The 18,634-nt window shown below is 42.0% G+C and overlaps 1 protein-coding gene across 5 annotated transcripts in view; it reads left to right on the top strand.

The window, feature by feature from the left end:
• The window catches only part of LOC129174290 (cadherin-6-like), a 402,680-nt gene that overhangs the window by 178,207 nt on the left and 205,839 nt on the right, over positions 1-18,634 (top strand). For 3 of the 5 annotated variants that reach the window (XM_054766132.1, XM_054766131.1, XM_054766137.1), the window contains exons 1-2: positions 2,511-2,600; positions 5,652-5,758. The gene's annotated coding sequence lies outside the window, so the exon portion shown is untranslated. Of the gene's footprint in view, positions 1-2,510; positions 2,601-5,651; positions 5,759-18,634 lie in introns of those variants that run through there. The other 2 variants (XM_054766133.1, XM_054766135.1) reach the window with 2 other exon arrangements.

Here is an 18,634-nt window from a genome sequence, read left to right as displayed (position 1 = left end):
CGGAGGGAGCTGAAGATAATGAATCAATTGTTGCCTTTATCCACGATCCAAAGCTATGATAGCTGAGAACGCCGTGAAGCTCCAGGGAGGGACACGGCCGACGGGGAAAGTCGAGGTCACCGCAACAACTTGTGTCGGACACTCAGCTCCTTAATCACGCTGCTGTAAAAGTGCTAAACAGCGCTAATATTTAGGATTTAATGCATTCGCGCCTCCCGACTCTCTTCTGTGGTCGTTAATAAAACATTCCCGGCGGCACAAGGCCTCGTCGTTAAACAGGGAAAAAATGACTTTCTCCTATTACTAATGTGACACAGCTAAACATTCTGATTTAAGGGTTTTTATATGTGTGTGCTTTGCTCGCGCCCATATTAACATCTCTTTCAGCGACTGTAGAATAAACATTTGTCGGGAGAAGCCTTAAACGTCATAAAAAGCTATAGGAGCTCGGCAGAGGGGGTCATCAAGCTGACTTAATCTATTATGTACACGGCTAACGTAGCTAAGTGAGTCACTCCCTTGAAGGACTGCAAGCGCCGCACTTTCAAAGGAATTTACATCCATTCCATGCAATATTAACACCTTTACATTTCATATTATCAGGGTGAGGGATACCAACATGCATAATTCCAAACTACTGGCCTTGATGCTAAGGCGAGTCAACAAGATTTCTCCAGTTCCGTGAGACTGGGGGTATTGTTCCATCTGTTTAAATATCGTTAAAATAGCTCGATCACCATCAACCGAGTTGCCTTCTGCCACGTTTGGTTCTAGCAAAATACACGGCATAGCCCCATGGCACACTTGGTTGTCATGCAGGCTGCCTGCACTCCCAGACGCTAATCACATCACATCAAATACGACAATTACATTCTCAAACAGTACGATAACGCTCCGAAATGTTATCCCGCTGTATTGATGAACCGTATTTCGTCCCAAAGTAGGCCATGTGCAGCTAGCAAGTGAGCATGTTTCAGAAAAGTCCTCTTGTCCCAAATAGGGGTGCCACAAGATCTTGTGAGATTCACAAGTGACAAGATTTCTTGTTCAGAAAAAAAAAACTTGCGGACAGCAAGCCTGTGACAGTAATAGATTCATCACACAATAAATGAGAATGTATCGCCATGTGCATGCGTGTCCGTTTTCCTCATCTCCCTCCTCCAAACAGGACATGTTTGGAACACCAATATGTTGTCATATATTTCTTATATGTTTAATAATAATAATAATAAAAAATAATAATACATTTTATTTGTAGAGCACTTTTCAAGGTACTCAAAGACGCTTTACAATGGAAGATAAAAACAGTATAAAGCTAAATAACAAAGAGCAGAAAGGCACACTAAAATTCAACAAGCAGAACTAGAAACAAAACAAAGCCAAGCAAAGCAAAGCAGCAAAGTATAAAAAGTTCAACATGAAATCCAGTTTTAAATAGGTGGGTTGAAGGTGGGAAGGTCGGAGCAGGCACGGCGTGGTTGAGGCAATAAATTCCGGAGGGTTGGGGCGGCAATGGAGAAGGCTCTGTCTCCCCAGGTTCTGAGCTTGGTCCTACAGGGAAGGGTCAGGAGGTTTTCTTAAAAGCAGTCCTCTCGTTCTTGTTGACCCAATCGCGTGTGTCGTCTCGTCTCGTCTCGTCAACTGGGTATCTCGTGACACCCCAAGTCCCAAAGCATCGACGGGAATCTAGCTTTTTCACAACATTTTTAATTTAACAACACATCCTCATTCTCGAGCTGCATTCACGAACACTCCAAACTTATTTGCTTAAAGCTGCATATTTCTTTGACTAATAATAGACTGTGGTCAACCGCAAAAACGGCATGACTTATTCATATATTTCTGAAAAACCGTGACTGAAACCGCACATTTCGAAGCATGGGGTGGCCAGCGGTGGCTGTGTTTCAGTCATAGTCGCAAATGGTGATGGATTCATTTGAAAACGGACTAATCTGACTCAAAAAGTGGAATCATTTGACAGCCCTACTTTCAACACGCAGGGTGGGAAAAGTGAGCGTGACGGACATTCTTTCCACTAATCCTTTCCAAACAGACTCCCTACCGCCTCTGATGTTACGTGCGAAGGGGGTACATTCTGGATTTGGGACCGACCATCCTACAGCAACAAGTGAAAATGTAAGCAGCTTGTACGAGGTGAATGGCTCGGGGTGTTAAGAGAAGAACAACATACAGCAGAAGTTCAAAATTTCCGATCAAGACTCCGACATCACAGTGTGTTGCCACATGTGTTCCATGTTAAGTCTTTCACTGATCCTCGTGTGGTTTTGGGATGCTAATTTGGACCCTGGAACTGATCCTTTCTCCGTTTTCTAAATCTGGACATTCCGTAAGTCCACCAGTGTCCCAGAAAGATGTTCAACCTGAAATGTTTCCAAATTTGACACTGAACTCCTTACAGTCAGGCCTTTGGCCTGCATAATGTTAAAAATAACACTTCATTTTGAATTAGCAGTCACAGTCTTGGTTGTGTTTTTGTCACCTTTGTGTGCAGGACTTTGGTGTTATGCAAACGCAGCCAGCTGCCACTCACAAGGCACTCTTAAAAGGAACCCTGCTGAGATAAAGCTGTGGAAAACTTGGTGAGTCAAACTCCAAAACTGGCGTCCACTTTTCAAACCCTGAAGGCACCTCGGGGGCCACCTCATATATGATTCTCACTTTTTAAACTAATGCTGTGAAATTTGCCGTTATTCTCTTTTAATCACCTCAATGGCAAGGTGCACTTTTATGAGCGGGACCGAAGGGTAGAGAGTGTGATTTAGAATATAGTCCATGCAGGCTTCCCAATCAAAGCTTGCATTGGAGGAGAACAACAACACAATCAAGCATTCGAGAAGGCTAACAGGTACCTCACACCTGCACCGACGAGAAACAAACACTTGGCTGCGGTATCAGTGGGGGGGCGGAGCTGGATGCTCGATTGGAAGCAGGTGCAGCGTAAAGACCTAATCACATTTGCGGCTCATTACCCGGCGACTGTGTGCACATATTTGCCTCTCTGTGTCCTTATTAATCAAGCGCAGGCAAACCTAAGTGCTCCCCTCCACTTTTCCACATGACTTGCGACGAGCAACAGTAGGTCACGGCAACCTGATGAGACCACCTGCTGCCCCTCACCCCGCCCGCATGCATGCATGCGTCGCCACACCTGCGACGCCAGCGCTCATCATTTCTCACTTGACCTCCAAACGCGCGCCAATTGAAAGAGCATCTGCATGTTCAACGCAGGATTGTCGCCGCCAACACCTGCACTTTCACTCAAACCACAAGTACTTGTTTTTCTGTTTGCACTTTGTCATCGTATATATTTTTGTTGACACACCTTGAAGGTGCCGCAATATTAGGATCATGCTATTCCTAGCAATAGTCCTTGCTAACGTCGATGGAAGTCAATGACAAATAACTTTTAATTCAATCCCAGACATTTTTCAAAACTCAACCCCTTCAGCAGCGGCCATTTTAGATGATTTTGACTGATCTTTCAGGGCACACAGAATATTGTGTTCTATGCTGACATAAACATGGAACCTACTAAAGGAAAGATGAGCGTCCTGTCTTTCATCAGGAAAAAAAGTTCTTTAGTAATCAGCAGTAGAGCATAGGGAAGTTTCAGGAAAATATCAGTTCCTGACTAAAAAAAAAAAATAAGGGAGAAAACCAGCGTTTTGTGAAAAGATACATTTAAAAAAATAACTTTTGCTTTGACACAAATATTTTCGCTTTTGTAACAGCTGAAATATCTAAACAACTACACTACAACATAAACAACACAAAAGGGTTGTTTTACATCAAAATAACTATTTACAAATATAACACCATGATCTATTTACAATCTTCACGTTTGGATCCGAACTGTGTGTGTGCGTGCGTGCGTGCGTGCGTGTGCATGAGTCAAAATGTCCTTACACTGCGTAACCTTCTGCACGCTACTGTCCTTCACATTCTTCCACTTCCGCCTTCCTGTCATGTATGCTTTTTCCATTCAAATTCACATGCCGAGCTCTGATCTAATGCACTTCTGCCGCCTTGTAGCCGTTTTTATGGCTTGAACGTGCTCTAAAAGGCATTACCATTAGTGTGCAGTTGCGTCGTCACCTCTTTTTGCCTCTCGTGCAAAAAAGATTGAAAAGACGTATAAATATGTCTTTGGGATGAGGCGTTGGGGGATTATAATGTATGAATACATCTTTGGTATTGAAAGAGTTAATAGCGAGCAAAAGACTGTATACTGCAATAATTGCACATTTGTCATTACTGAATTGACACATTCATTTAAAAAAGAAGCAGACCTGGGCTTAGCATGCGAGCTCACGGAAGGAGGAGGCTACACTAGCTAACAATACTACCTAAGTAAAGAATTTAAAATCAGTTACAGGGTTTTTTGAACAACAAGTCGCACAAAATAAAATATGTAGTATCTGCGTCATGTCTCAGCAAAAATCCATGCTAGGATATCACAACAAGCTTAACAGGACAACTACTAGCACTACAAGGAATGAGAAACAACAACTTTAATAACATTAAACACAAGATATACACAACTATTTACACAGCAGTGCCGCAAAGCATGCTGGAAAGCAGGAAATACTCCCAATGCACTACAATATTTGATTGCAGCGGTGTGATTTAGCCTCTCAGTTACACAAAGTGAGATGTAAAATGTCAAAGTCAATGTTAAATGGACTTATTTACGTAAAACAAACTAGCTCTATTGGTGATTTTTATCTGATCTTACTTAGCATTCTAGCTGGTAAGTAGGAGACTACACATGGTAACCTCACAAAAAAAAAATCTGTGGTTTGTAATTTTCTTTGACACAGTAATTTGTAAACAAACTAGCATAGATGAAGATGATCAACAGAATCTATTTTGATTGTTTGGCTAGCATGTGTCAGCAGAAACTAGCTAGTTAGTCAAGTAGTGCGTGTGTTTATATTTGACTACGACAGTGGTGCCATATACAGTAGCTGGATGCATCTTCACTAACGCCTAGTAAGAAATAAAATGCACAATTCAATGTTACATTGCCACCTTTACTTTAAAAACAAACATGAACTTTTGATGATTTGGGTGTTTTGCTAGCATGTGTCAGCAAAAAGTAGCTAGTTAGCTGAGTAGCTTGTGTGCTAATGATATTTTAAAACCGCTGATTTAGCTTGTAGACAAACTAAGAAGTAAAACAAAGCGAACTGGATCGTGAAAAAAAAGTCAATTTTGGCTCTCTTTTTAATGTAATATCACAGAGGGTCAGGAAAAATGTCGGCCATTTTGAAAACAACGGAAGTGCGCTGAACAAAAACAGCTTCAAACTAAATGAATGATGACGGTAGAATGATTTGCTTGGAGATTTTTTAGACAAGGAATTTTCTAGAAATGAGCACAAATTGCTGCTTTTAATTACAACGAGCAGTGTGAGCGGCTGCTGCGGTGCGAGACGTCCAAATTGAAAACTCTACATGCGCATGAAAGGAATGGAGGCTGCTGTCCTTAGTGAATTAGCAGAGGAGGGGGTGATAAAAATAGTCTGTAACAGATTAGGAGAATTTGGAAAAACATCTTTCCATGTAAGCAGTCTTGTTTGTTTTTTGTCCTGCTGGGCTTTCATTGTCCCCGCGTTATCTTCCATGCAGCGCCTGTTCCCAAGGACCACGGGTTCCCGTCCCAGCGTGGCCCTGGAGACCAACATGGCAGCCGCTGTAAGTGGGACAGGAAGCCTCAGAGACCCTTGAGAAGGAAGGTGAGTAAAACAATAGAAAAGCATATGAATATTTCATTGCGTCTTCACAGCTTGCTGTCCAAACTCAAAAAGACAATTTTCCTTTTGTGTGTCACTTTCATCCTCGTGTAAACAACAAGACCGTGGGAGATTTAACCTCTGACCAACGTGTCCTTGGAGGCTTCTGTTCGGCACTCGAGCAGTCTTACTTTTGTTGGCTTGTTGTTACAGAAACACTGTTGATTGCCCCGTAAAAGTTGCCTTTTTTCGCTGTTCAAACTGTGAATTTTCAGACTTGGGATGTAACATCAGAGGACTAATTTCTCCTGTCCTGTTGTGTTAAACGCAATGGTCACTGTACAACGTCATCTTATTATCTCACAGCACCATTCCATGTGGCTGGGTGGAAAACGATTTATGGCTACCGGAGCAGCAACACAACCAATGTTGTAATAGTGCTAAGCAGCAAACTTCTCAGCCAGCATTAATAGCGCTGAGTGTTTACTGTCAACAACATTACGGCAAGTGTAAAACGCATGAGTCACACACCAGCAGCTGAGTATCAACATTTTAAAGCGCATGCAGAGATTGATAAAGCTGCTGGATGCTGACCACCCATTAGGTCCACACCAACAGCGTGAAGAGTGGTAACATTTTAAAGTGCATGCAGAGGTAGACAAAGCTGTTGGGATGCTGACAGCTCATGATGCACACATTCCGACAAATATGACATTTTGAAAAGCTATTTAAAAAAATAAAGGCTTGGATCAAAATATAAAGGCGTTAACTGCAATAAATGCAATATAGGCGTTAACTGGAGTATTTATAGTATATATTGTATGACTTGTGCACACTAATGTATGCATTTGTGTAGAAATAGGATCAATAGCCAAATGTATGATGCCGTAACGTGTAGACGGTATATGAGATGAGACTAGTATATGAGACTTTATGAGATTTATACACACGGAATAGCAGCTAATGAACGGTGTGACAACTCCACCGCAACAATCAGCAGTCATTATTCCAGCCAATCATTTGTTGCAGACTTTATTAGTAACCAGCCAAACAGGTGCTTGTGGACTTTCTACCTGCATTCGGCGCTCTGCAACCTTGGGGGGGAAGGAGGCCGTCACAAGCTGAATCGCTATCAGTCTCATTCTTATTCAAATTACATCAGGCCGCCTCATAAACATAGCATTAGATTATGCAAATGAGCGGTCTGCTTCTATTTCCATCTAATTCCTTTTGGGAGACATTTAATTTCAAGCACAACCAAAAATAAATAAAGAAAGCGAGCAAAACAAAGCTGCAGCATCAGGTGTTTGCGAAGGCTATTGTGTAAATTTAGCCAAGGCAAAGTGAATAATAATCACTCCATTTGAGGATGTGCACTCAATCAGTCATCAGTGAACACTTCATTAGGACTTTAATCGTCTTTTAAATATGGAAGAGTCTTGACTGGAGCTGCTTGTCAGTCAGTGTTTGTGTAGCCGCTACATCATATTACCGCTAATGACCTTCACCACCTTTATTAGCATTGCACAGCTGCAGTTTACTTATTGTATATTGTGGCTACACCTATTGTGTATGTAATCATGCATTATTCAATAACATTTATCTTATAGAGGCAGTAAACTCAGAAAAATAGCGTTCACCTGGGAAAAAAAAAAGGTAAAGCTTAATTAGACATGCAATGTGCTTTTGCTCATAGAACTAACTGTGTTTGTTCTCAAGCTAACTGCCAAACGCGTAACTAGTAGCGTGGAGAAGTTGTTGACACTCTTGGAGCGTTCATCATGTTTATCGTCCTCTGACGTCATCTCATTTGCGGCTAATTGTCAACAGCAGTGAGAGATGGCCGCCGGCGACGTTTACTTTTACAACTTTCCTCGCCGGCGTGTGGCGAGCACAATTGAAACTAAATGGCCCTGAAAAAAGGAAGCGAGGAGGTGGAGAGACGAGAGTACACCTTTTAAAGTCACGCATTCCTGAACTCTAATTAAGACTGAGAGTCATAAAAAAAGATCCCGTTTAAATTCAAACTGTTACGGAGAGGAGTGAAGCTCCCCACCCTCGTGCACTTGTGGTTCTTTTGTGGGCCACTAAGCCAAAGTTGTGAAGCTAATAAGAATCAGCGAACTGGCTTGTTAAAAAAGTAAACACAGCTAACCTTTCTACGGGGTTAGTGCCTGCATGGTTTGAAAGGGGACAAAGTTGAGGATTGTCACACATTTTCTGGAAGTCTGTTCCAGATTTTGACAGCGTAGAACTGAAACGCAGCCTCACCGTGTTTTGTCCTGACTCTGGGCACCCACAGGAGACCACCCGCTGAGCTTCTCAGAGCCCGAGATGGTTCATGTGGCTCTAACATGACAGAGATGTACTTTGGCGCAAGACCATGAAAAGACTTGGACACAAGCAGAGCTGTTTTAAAGTCCATTCTCTGAGTGACAGGAAGCCAGTGCAGAGACCTGAGTACTGGACTAATACGGTTATATTTCATGGTTCTAGTCAGGACTTGAGCAGCAGCATTCTGGATGTACTGCAGCTGTTTTACAGCTCGTTTAGAGAGCTCAGTGAGAAGGCCGTTATAGCAGTCCAGCCTTCTGGAGACAAAGGCATGGATTAGTCTCTCAATCTGGTGTAGACATTATTCCCTTGATTTGGGCATTTTTCTTTTAGGTGGTAAAAAGCTGCTGATGTTACCTGCTGTCAGTGACACGTAGATCTGAGTGCCGTCTGCATAGTTGTGGTAGGACATTGCAGCTGCGTATTAGCTGGCCTAAAGGCAGCATGTACCGATTGAACAAAAGGGGTACCGGGATTGACCCCCGTGGAACCCCTCAGGTCATAGACAGAAGGTTTAGAAGGTCTGTTCGCTCTATTTGGTGGAAATTCACTTATCACGGTCAGATCCAGAACTAATTCACCGTGATAAACGAGGGATTACTGTAATTGTTATCTATAAATTGTATTTTTGTTCCTATTTTCGGGTGTCTGGAATGGATTAATTGAATTTACATGATTTCTTCAGGGAAAAATAGTTTTTTTCGTTTTATGACCTTTTAGGAATGGATTCCTAAGACAAACTGAGTTGGGCCTGAATACTGTGCAAAAGGCGACAGAGAAGTGGAAATGAATAAAGGAAGAACAGCAAACAGCAACCAAAGGCAACAATACCAGGGAGTACTTAGCTTAAGAGGGTACAGACAAGAGCAAAAAAGCATTTGTAAGCATCAGCATCTTTTTGACCTTGACTCCTTGGCCGTCTCTGTCATCTCTGAGCACCTTGATAAGATTTGTTAGCACAAAAAACAACATTTGCCAAAAGAATTGTCCCCGAAGACAACATTTACTGAAATCTGCTTTTATTCCGAGGAATGGGACATGAATAAACAGCTTCTTTCATTTGCGGCGGCCATTTATGAGTCTTATTTCTGCGACTGTGCCTGAACTATCTATCCAAAAAAATGGAACACTTTAAAGCGCTATAAATAAAACATGGCTGCCTGTAAACTCCACAGTCCGGAATGGTTGACATTATATTGTGAATCAGTCTATCACGGCGGAGCTATTTAGTATTTGACAGCAGCGGAATACGAATGAGGCAGGAGCCCATAGGATGCCGTACGAATGCTACGTGGCAAAGAGTAAGGAAATGAGATGCAAATGGCTTGAAGGAAATGTTCCATTCCAATAACATTTCCCCGTTGCCGTCATATCGACTGCTTGCTAGATAAAGACGCGGCAACGGTAAAAAAAAAAAAAAAAAGTGCCACTGAATGTGATTAAGAGAAATAATCAGAGCGCTTCATTAAAATGCGGCGCAACGCAGCCTTGTCCCCTTCTGCATCGACTCCCAATGTAAACAAATGTTCCTGTACTGTAAACCACTTGGGTGGTGGGGTGCAGACGGGGGGGTTTCGTGCTGTGATGCTGTTTACTTTGCTGTAGAAGGAGGCGGGCGCCATCTGTGAAGTTCTCAGTAAATCAGTCAGGAGACGAGCGGCAAATAAGCCTCTCAGCGATCTGCCTTTCAGCTGGACTCCAGTCTCGCACTCTTATTAGTGTCACCGAGGCCGCCGCAGTCCAGCTGTGGGACGTCTTAGCAGCCTCCTCGCGTCAGTCCTACTTAGAGGACGTTTGCGTGGAGCTGAAGTGGCGGAAAGTAATCTTGACAAGTCTTCACATTGATGACTTCCAATTAAGAATATCGAGGATGGTGTGTCTTGTCACGCACACGAGATGGCACCATGTCGACGAAGACGTTACTTTGAGGGTACGTTGACATGAAAACTACCAGGTTGCTCTGATGAACAGACTGACCACTTCCCCAACTCACACAGACCTCCAAAAACTTTGCCAGGCCATTAGTTGGTCATGTCACTAGCATGGTTTAAGAAGGGACAGACAGAGAAGGAGAACTAAGAGCAATAGACAATCACAGTGACTCGTACTTACTTCAAGAGGGGGCAGCCAGAACAGAGAGCAACAACGTATAGCACAGGGGTCTCTAAAGTGTCACCCGGGGGCCATTGGTTGCCCGCAGTTATAATTGTAAATATAATTTAACAAAAAAACTAAAACAAAATAGTTTTAAAAACAGCTATAATTAAAAAAAAAAAAAATCTGCAGTAATTTTAGAAGAATAAAGTCAAAATATTAGAGAGGAAAAGTCATGGTTTTACAAGAATAACGTAATATTGTCAGGAAAAAATTATTTTAGTAGAATAAAGTTGAAATATTAAACAAATATGTCATAATATTCTGAAAAAACAACAGAATAAAGGTGTAATTTGGGAAAATTAGTTGGAGAATAAAGTCAAAATATTATGGGAATAAAGTCATAATGACTAGAAGGCAATTACAAGAAGTATATAATAAAATAATAAAAGAGTTGGAAAATTAAAAAGAAAAATGACTGTAATTTTACGAAAATAAAGTGAAAATATTAAATGTTGTTTTTTTAAGTTATATTATGGTTATAAAGTCATAATATTACAAAAATAAAATTTATGTTCATTATTCAATAATTAAATTGAAATATTTGGAAATAATTATTTCACAGCAAAAATTGAAATATCTGCTGCAATGTTCCATGAATAATGTCAAAATAATAAGAAAAAAGTCATCCTTTTACGAGAATAACACTGCAATATTATGATGGCGAAAAATACTACTCTGAGAAACAAACTAAAAGTTCAAATATTATGGAATAAAGTAAAAATATTAGTATAGTTATATTTAGAAAATAAAAAAACAATGGTGAAACAGAGCAAAGACCAAAGTTGATACCAACAGACTTTTTCAACTTCATCACACGGCTGAGATGCGGTATTTTCATGGAACACTTTGAACTTCTTACAGATACAAATGTCCATTCTTTTTATTTCCGTATGTTAGCATCCATGGCGGTGTTGTCTCCCCTCTCACTTCTCCATGTCTGATTACGAATTACACGACTACTTCTGAACAATAGAACCTCTTCGCTGGCTTTTACATCCTATTAGGATTTTTTTTTCTCTCATTCCGGAATCAAAGCCTTGCAAATGCCCGGGCCCTTTGTATAATTTGCGGGCCAATTTAGCGCAATATTCTTCTGTATGAGACAAGTGGAGCGCTGCGATGATACTTCATCAACGCTTTGATGTGCACTTTGGCGATGATGATGATGATGGTGATGATGTAAGCTACGGCCAACTTGGAACGTGTTCTACTAAAACTATGAGACGCTTTGGGATGTGGGCGGATGGTGGTTGTGCCGTTGCGCTACCATTTGTATCGACAGAAGTACAGAGTGAAAAGTGAAGGAAATGAGGAGTTGTTGGAGTGTAACAGCTTTCACTCCTCCAGGGAGGCTTTCAACAGGATTTTGAAGAATTTTCTGTCCGATGTTGGACTTCCTTGTGTAGTTCAAAGGTGTTCGATACACTTGATCTTCGACTTGGCGCTTTCGAGGAAAACCAAGTCAACGTTGCTGACATGGATGTTTGTCGGTTTACTTTTATTCAAATGTCTGACATTTACACTTGTGGACCAGTTTTCAGGAAAGCAGCAATACAGTTACTTGGTTAGATCGAAAGAAAGGACGAAGAAAAACGACATCGATGACAAAATCGACTAGTACAGTAATCCCTCGCCACTTCGTGCTTTGAATTTCACAGCTTCACTCATCAAAAATATTTTAATTGATAAATCACGCTTGTTTTGTGGTTCAATATGACGTCCATTCATCCATCTTCTATGCCGCTTATCCTCTTTAGGGTCGCGGGGGTATGCTGGAGCCTATCCCAGCTGACTTCGGGCGACAGGCGGGGTACACCCTGGACTAGTGGCCAGCCAATGGCAGGGCACATATAGACAAACAACCATTCACACTCACATTCACACCTATGGACAATTTAGAGTAGCCAATGAAGCTAACATGCATGTTTTTGGAATGTGGGAGGAAACTGGAGTACCGGTAGTGATACTAGTCAAACATCTTTGCCAAAATTAAGCATTTTGAACTAAATGAAGTAAAATGCAAACATAAGACGCATTCAAAGACGTGATGGTCACTAGACGGTCACTAGATGTCAGTAATGTTGCTGTCATGTTGGGTGAGACACACAAGCACCAGACTTGATCGCTGGAAAAGCAGGCTTTTATTGCGGGCTCGAATCATCTCACAACAGGCACAGTAATCCCTAATCTGAGCTATGGTTGCTGCCGTTACCCACGCTGACCTAAAACTCAACCCTGAACCTCCGACGTCACTTTCTGTCCCCTCGCACTAGAACACATTTACAGCAACATACACAAGCACAGGTCTTATTTATGTCCTAAATGGCTTATTTACCCTTATTATGTCTACCCTTTTGGGTGGTACGAGGTGTAAAGGTGACTATAGGGATGTTATTTCATGTCTAGAGGGTTCTAATGATGTTAAAAACCATATTTAGAAGGTCGTAAACATATTTTCTATGCTCTAATATTCAACTGATAAATAAGGAATCCTACTTTTCTGAAATAGACTTATTACAGTCGGGTCTGGAACCAGTTCACTGTGATAAACGAGGGATTACTATAACAGGACTGTAGCAAGCGGGTTCCTTCAGCTTCTGAGAGGGTGCCATCATGTGAACGTACTGCTTGTTTCACATCCCGTCTCTTCCTGCTTTTGCGCACACACACGATTTGTTGTCAGCTAAGTAGAGTTAGCTGTTATTGAACGCGCAGCAGTAACAATGTTGAACGTAAGTTATTTTACTCGGGTTGGAGCGAAATGAAATGAGGCAAATGAGACTTGTCCAAACTACGGTACGTTGCCAAGATGAAGTACAAATGAAATATGTTGTCCACATGCTTTTAGTCTATTTGTTTAGTTGGCTTCTAGAAAAAAGAAGGTGTTGTGATGACGAAGTGTGATGGATGCCTGTGATGTAGCGGCGGCAGCACATGATGTATCTGACATTCACGCTTGTCGTGAAATTACATTTCCAAGATGGCTTCCAGACGAGGCTGTCAGCTTCCATAGATCTGACGTGCGCGCTCGCCAGACTACCCGTTGGCCGCCGTGTTTACTTGGCCGCTGACACCTCATCAAACGTGACAGTGACTCATGCCGTAAACAAAAAGGGGACGCTGTTGTTTGCCGAATACGATGGAATCAATACGCCGCGTTTAATAACATTTCAAGAAAATGACGTATGATTGATGCGAAAGGAGAGCGCCGTCTTTTCTTTTTATAGGACAAGAGCAAATTGGACGTAATAACGAAATGACAAATGCTTTTTGGTTGTTTTTTTGTGGCCTAAATCGGGGTAACGTCTCCAAGAGAAGAGCACTTCCACTTTAGTAGCAGATAAACGCTAAGACACGAAGAGAAGCTTAACAGCCCAGGAAGACAGTGGAGCCCCGCATACCCGCGATTCAGCATTTGCTGATTTTTCATCGTGTCTAGGAAAAATGGGACCATAACGAGAGGAGCAATTTAATAAAACTTGCATGCAAGGAGACAAATCAGTACAACCTGCACGGAGATCTTCTAGTGAAAATGTTGAACTTGTACGTGTCGCTACGTATAAAGGACGCGCATATGGGGAGGGGGCACCTAAAGTAGAGGCTAAAGCGACCTGAAAGTTCCCAAGGTGGTTGAGTCTGAGCTTGTGAGGGACTTGTCCTGGGGACAAGAGGCTTCTACCCTGCAGCAGATCATCATTCCACTCACTCATCCCATCCCAAAGATGGATTTACACCTTTTCAGAAACCCCAACGCCCGATCCCAAGTACGTCTTTTACGTTTTTTTGTGCGAGAGGCAAAAAGAGGTGATGACGCAACTGCACACTGATAGATGTCACCTTTAGAGCAGTTGTAAGCCATAAAAACGGCCACAAGGTGGCAGTGGTGCATTTGGTAAGAGCTGGGCATGGATCATTTGAATATCAGAACACACTCGACAGCAAGGAGGAAGTGGGAGAGCGTGGAGGAGGGTAGCTTACCTGTACACATGCACATGCACACGCATGCACACACGCACAGTTCAGTTCCAAATGTGAATACTTCATGGTGTTATATTTGTAAATAAATAGTTATTTTGATGTAAAACAACCCTTTTGCGTTGTGATGTAGTTGTTTAGGTATTTGAGCTGACACGAAAGCAAAGCATTTGTGTCAAAGTGAAAGCTATGCTTGAAATGTATCTTTTCACGAAAACTGGTTTTCTCCCTCTTTTAGTCAGGAGCTGATATTTTCCTGAAACTTACCTAAGCTCTACTGCTGATTACCAAAGAACGGAAAAAGGTAGACACAAACTTTTTTTTTCTGATGAAAGACGAGAGTGTAGTCTTTCTTTCGGTGGCTTTCATGTTTATAGAACCATAGAACACAATGCTGTGTGTGCCTTGAAAGACCGAATCATGTAAAATGGCCGCCGGGATTGAATGAGTTGATGTGTCACAGCACCCCCCGTTTTGTGTTGAGAATCCTCATCATTCGGCCGCTTTACTGGTAGAAAACGCACGCCAGCGTCGGAGGCAAACTTCAACTTGCGTGATGTTCTTCTTTCTGCAGCAATACTCACGCCCTCGCTCGCATATCACACACCAACAGGAGCTTGTCTAGCTCAGGTATCGAAATAGACACTTACACGCTAACTATGCATACAGTACATGCAAAACAATGCTACTTTATACGACTTTATGACCCGCAAGGCATGCTGGGAAACCCGCAAGCACACAACCCTCAACAGGAAGGGACCCAGTGTGCCTTGTGGTGGAGGGGGGTTGGTCCATATTTTCCTTTCTGTGGTCAAAACAATGACGTTAAAGATTTATGTTTTACGTTGACTCAGATTTGCTGTGACTAATTAGTGTCCATCTTTTAAGATGTGCACCGCAGCAATGGTGACGTTTGTTTGAGAACGCTCTTCCTACTATTGTTAAGAAGGTAGAACACCCGATGAAAACCATCCACGTGCGTCGTAAAAGATGATAGCTCGCCGCACCGCAGAGGGACGATGGTTTTTTTCATGTGTCTGCCTGCTCAATGTTTGATAATAAAAGTGTTAAATATTACAAGTTGTTATCTGGTGTAGATCCGAGGGATGCGTAAACGTTTTCATTGCCATAACGGCGACTCCACGCTGCTGAGTCAGCATCCTAATGAGAGCGTCCCACATTCGGGATGCTTTTGTTTACCTGGAATTAAAGCGGCTAAAAAAAGTAAAAATAAAAAAACGCTAAAAACTGACAAATGAAGGATTAGTTCTCCTCGTGCAGTTTGAAGAAGTTCATATTGTCATCCAAATCCTCGGAGCGACCGGAACCAGCCATCGGGGTTTGGCGTATTAATCCCCCCGGGAACAGAGCGTACATTAGAATTAGCATTTATATGGCAATGTCTTTGTGTGTCCAAAAGCAGACAAGACGCTCTGTCAGTCAGCACTGAGCCGATGAGACGGGGCCGAGACGAGTCTTCCATCGAGGACACGTGTCATCTAAGTCCTGACACGTGACTCGGGTCTTTCGGGTCACACGTTGAGTTGGGACGCCTCCACTAACTGCTGTGTCAGAGTAGGCTAAACGCTAGCGTTAATAATAGGACGCATTCCTTCTTCACACTTGCTAACATTAGCTATTGTTGAGCTAAGACTTGTAAACAGAAGTCATTACAGTAACTATTGATCCATATAGGTAGAATACTGAGCTAAAGCTAGCCAACATTAACAATCTGTGGTGATTGTTGCGCTAAAGCTAGCTAGCACTAGCAATCGGCGGCAAATGCAAGTTGTGGCAGTTACTGATACTTTGTGTGGATTTGCCTTGTCGCTAGCTAGCCCGCTGTTAAATGGAGCTCACGCTAACCGACATTAGCATTAGCTGCCGCGGTAAAGTCAGCTAGCATTAGCAATCTGCGGTGAATGTAAAGACAAGCTACGGCAATTATTGATATTTTGTGACCTGTTTAGCTGACACTAGCGAGCATTAGCGATCCAAGCTGGCCTTCTATCTGCCTCAGCCTGTTAATAATATTTCATCTATTAATAATATGCAAATAAATTGATTTCAAGTAAATCATGGCTATTTTGCAACAGGTTCCAAACAGGATTTGAAACTTAATCCTGTTCTGTTCAGTCTACCACAGCCTGCAGCAGAAAATAAGAATAATAATATTTACTTGATTTGTGTCCCATCCATCTTTAGTGGTGCATTCAAGTGTGTGAGGAGAAGGGTGATGCAAATAAGAGCAACATGAGAATGTTGTTTGCATTGATGCCTTTGATTGACACGTGCAGCATGGTCTTTCCAATGAGGACAATATCGTCATGCAAACACTGCTACTGTAGTTTCTCCCAGCAAGCTGTGGTACAACATGTATTTGTAAATACACACGCAATGCAAAGCAGCATGATGACAAATGTGCACGTCTGACAGTCGGCGCTGGAGAAGAGGGGGGAAAAAATAAAAAATTGGTTGCGGTTGTCATGGCGATGAATGCGAGTGGCGTACTTAGTCAGTGTTTGAAAACGTGTGCGGCGGCGTGAGACACAAATGAGCGACGCCACGGTGATCTACGCTGCGGGCTCAGGCGGTAGATACACCCTGATCCCCCCCGAAATCTGCCCTGCTGGATGATATGACTGCTTTTCCTTTCTCCTTTCCCTGCCATATGCATACACACTGAACTAATGCTAAGGATCATTCCACTGCCTCGCCATAAAGCTTGCATCTGCATTCTTATGTTGGGAGGTGTTGTTTTCTCACTGGTGGCTATTTTACTGTTCATGTGCTATAATGTGGAGTTTTTCTTAAGTTACAAACAGCAGAGCACACATTTTAAGACTTCAGAAAGGTATATTAGTACACAGTCTTTAGCTTTCTTTTTGTTATAGGGCTAGCAAATAAGTGCTAGTCTATGCTACGTGCAACTATGGAAGATTGTTTTTAAAAACATGAAAGCGTAGTGTTTATGCTTGTTTTTGTTGTAGGAAGTCACAAAAACGTTGCTCGTCTCTGCTGCATGAAACTGCTGAAGGTTATTTGTAGCAAACCTATGCTAGTTTATGCTACATGCAACTACGGAAGGTTATTTTTAGCAAAATTATGCTAGTTTATGCTACATGCAACTACGGAAGGTTGTTTTTAGCAAAACTATGCTAGTTTATACTACATGCAACTACGGAAGGTTATTTTTAGCAAAATTATGCTAGTTTATGCTACATGCAACTACGGAAGGTTATTTTTAGCAAAATTATGCTAGTTTATGCTACATGCAACTACAGAAGGTTATATTTAGCAAAACTATGCTAGTTTATGCTACATGCAACTGTGGATTTTTTGGTGCCCAATTTTTTAAAAAACTGTATATTAAATCAATATATAAAGGATGAAATACATTAGTCATAAAATACATTGGTCACAAAACACAATTTCACATTTCAATTAATTTGATATATTTATAGTTATTTAATGTTGGCATAAAGCCCCCCCATAGTTGAAATAAATTCATTTGTTTAACATAATAACTCACAATTTAATATTTCCCAAACCTTGAGCAAAATGTTATTAAGCATTGTATGGACTATACAATATACATATTTTTATCATGAATGTTTGCACATCTCAATCTATTAATTTATATTAAAATTGCCTCAATAGGCTTCAGTTTGCAGGCACAGCAACAACTATCGGCATTATTAGATTGTTTGGAAAATGCCATCATGCATGGGGCCTCCGCTGCCTCACACAGCACAGAACGGTCAGGGAGAGTTGCATAAACAGGAAAAATTTTCAAGAAACTATCAGGATTCTGTTTTTTTTTTTTTTAAATAACTCTAAAACTAAAACTAAAAATATGTTTTCACCCCACCCCAGTGCCACATGCTGGCTCTGCTGGGGCACTGCCCCTGATTGGAAAATGTCAGCAACAAGCTCTTTTATGAACCTTTACTTCTATGAAAAGCTCCCGTCCGCCCTCCATAATCGGCATTCCCGCCTTCTCTCCACTGCAGCGTCCAGGAACGTCCTCCCGCCCCCTGCTGAGGATGAAATCAAAGCTTGGGTGTCTCTGGTCTATCTGCTGTCATTTCTCATTACAAAGATAGGAATCGCTGGTGACACCGTGTAATTGCTAAATGCTAATTTCTCTGAGAGGAAATTCCGGGGGGTGTGAGGAGAAATCAACACTTGGGATTGGAGAGGGTGGGGCGGGCGGGGATTATGTCACAAGGTTTATACGCCGGTCTTACTTTGCATGTGATTGCTTGCGATCGTGGAGGTGGCCTGGAACGACGACACCGCCGCGACCTGTACACACGTTTTTACCTTCCTTGAGCGAGTGGCAGCCGTCTGCAAGGGGTCACATGATCAGAAAGCCTGGTTAACGTTGTCATTAAATGGAGTGCTCTCCTC

The sequence above is a fragment of the Dunckerocampus dactyliophorus genome, chromosome 21 (assembly GCF_027744805.1).
Source record: "Dunckerocampus dactyliophorus isolate RoL2022-P2 chromosome 21, RoL_Ddac_1.1, whole genome shotgun sequence".
In the NCBI taxonomy this organism is placed as follows: Eukaryota; Metazoa; Chordata; class Actinopteri; order Syngnathiformes; family Syngnathidae; genus Dunckerocampus; species Dunckerocampus dactyliophorus.
This window is presented reverse-complemented; position numbering and strand designations above follow the sequence as displayed.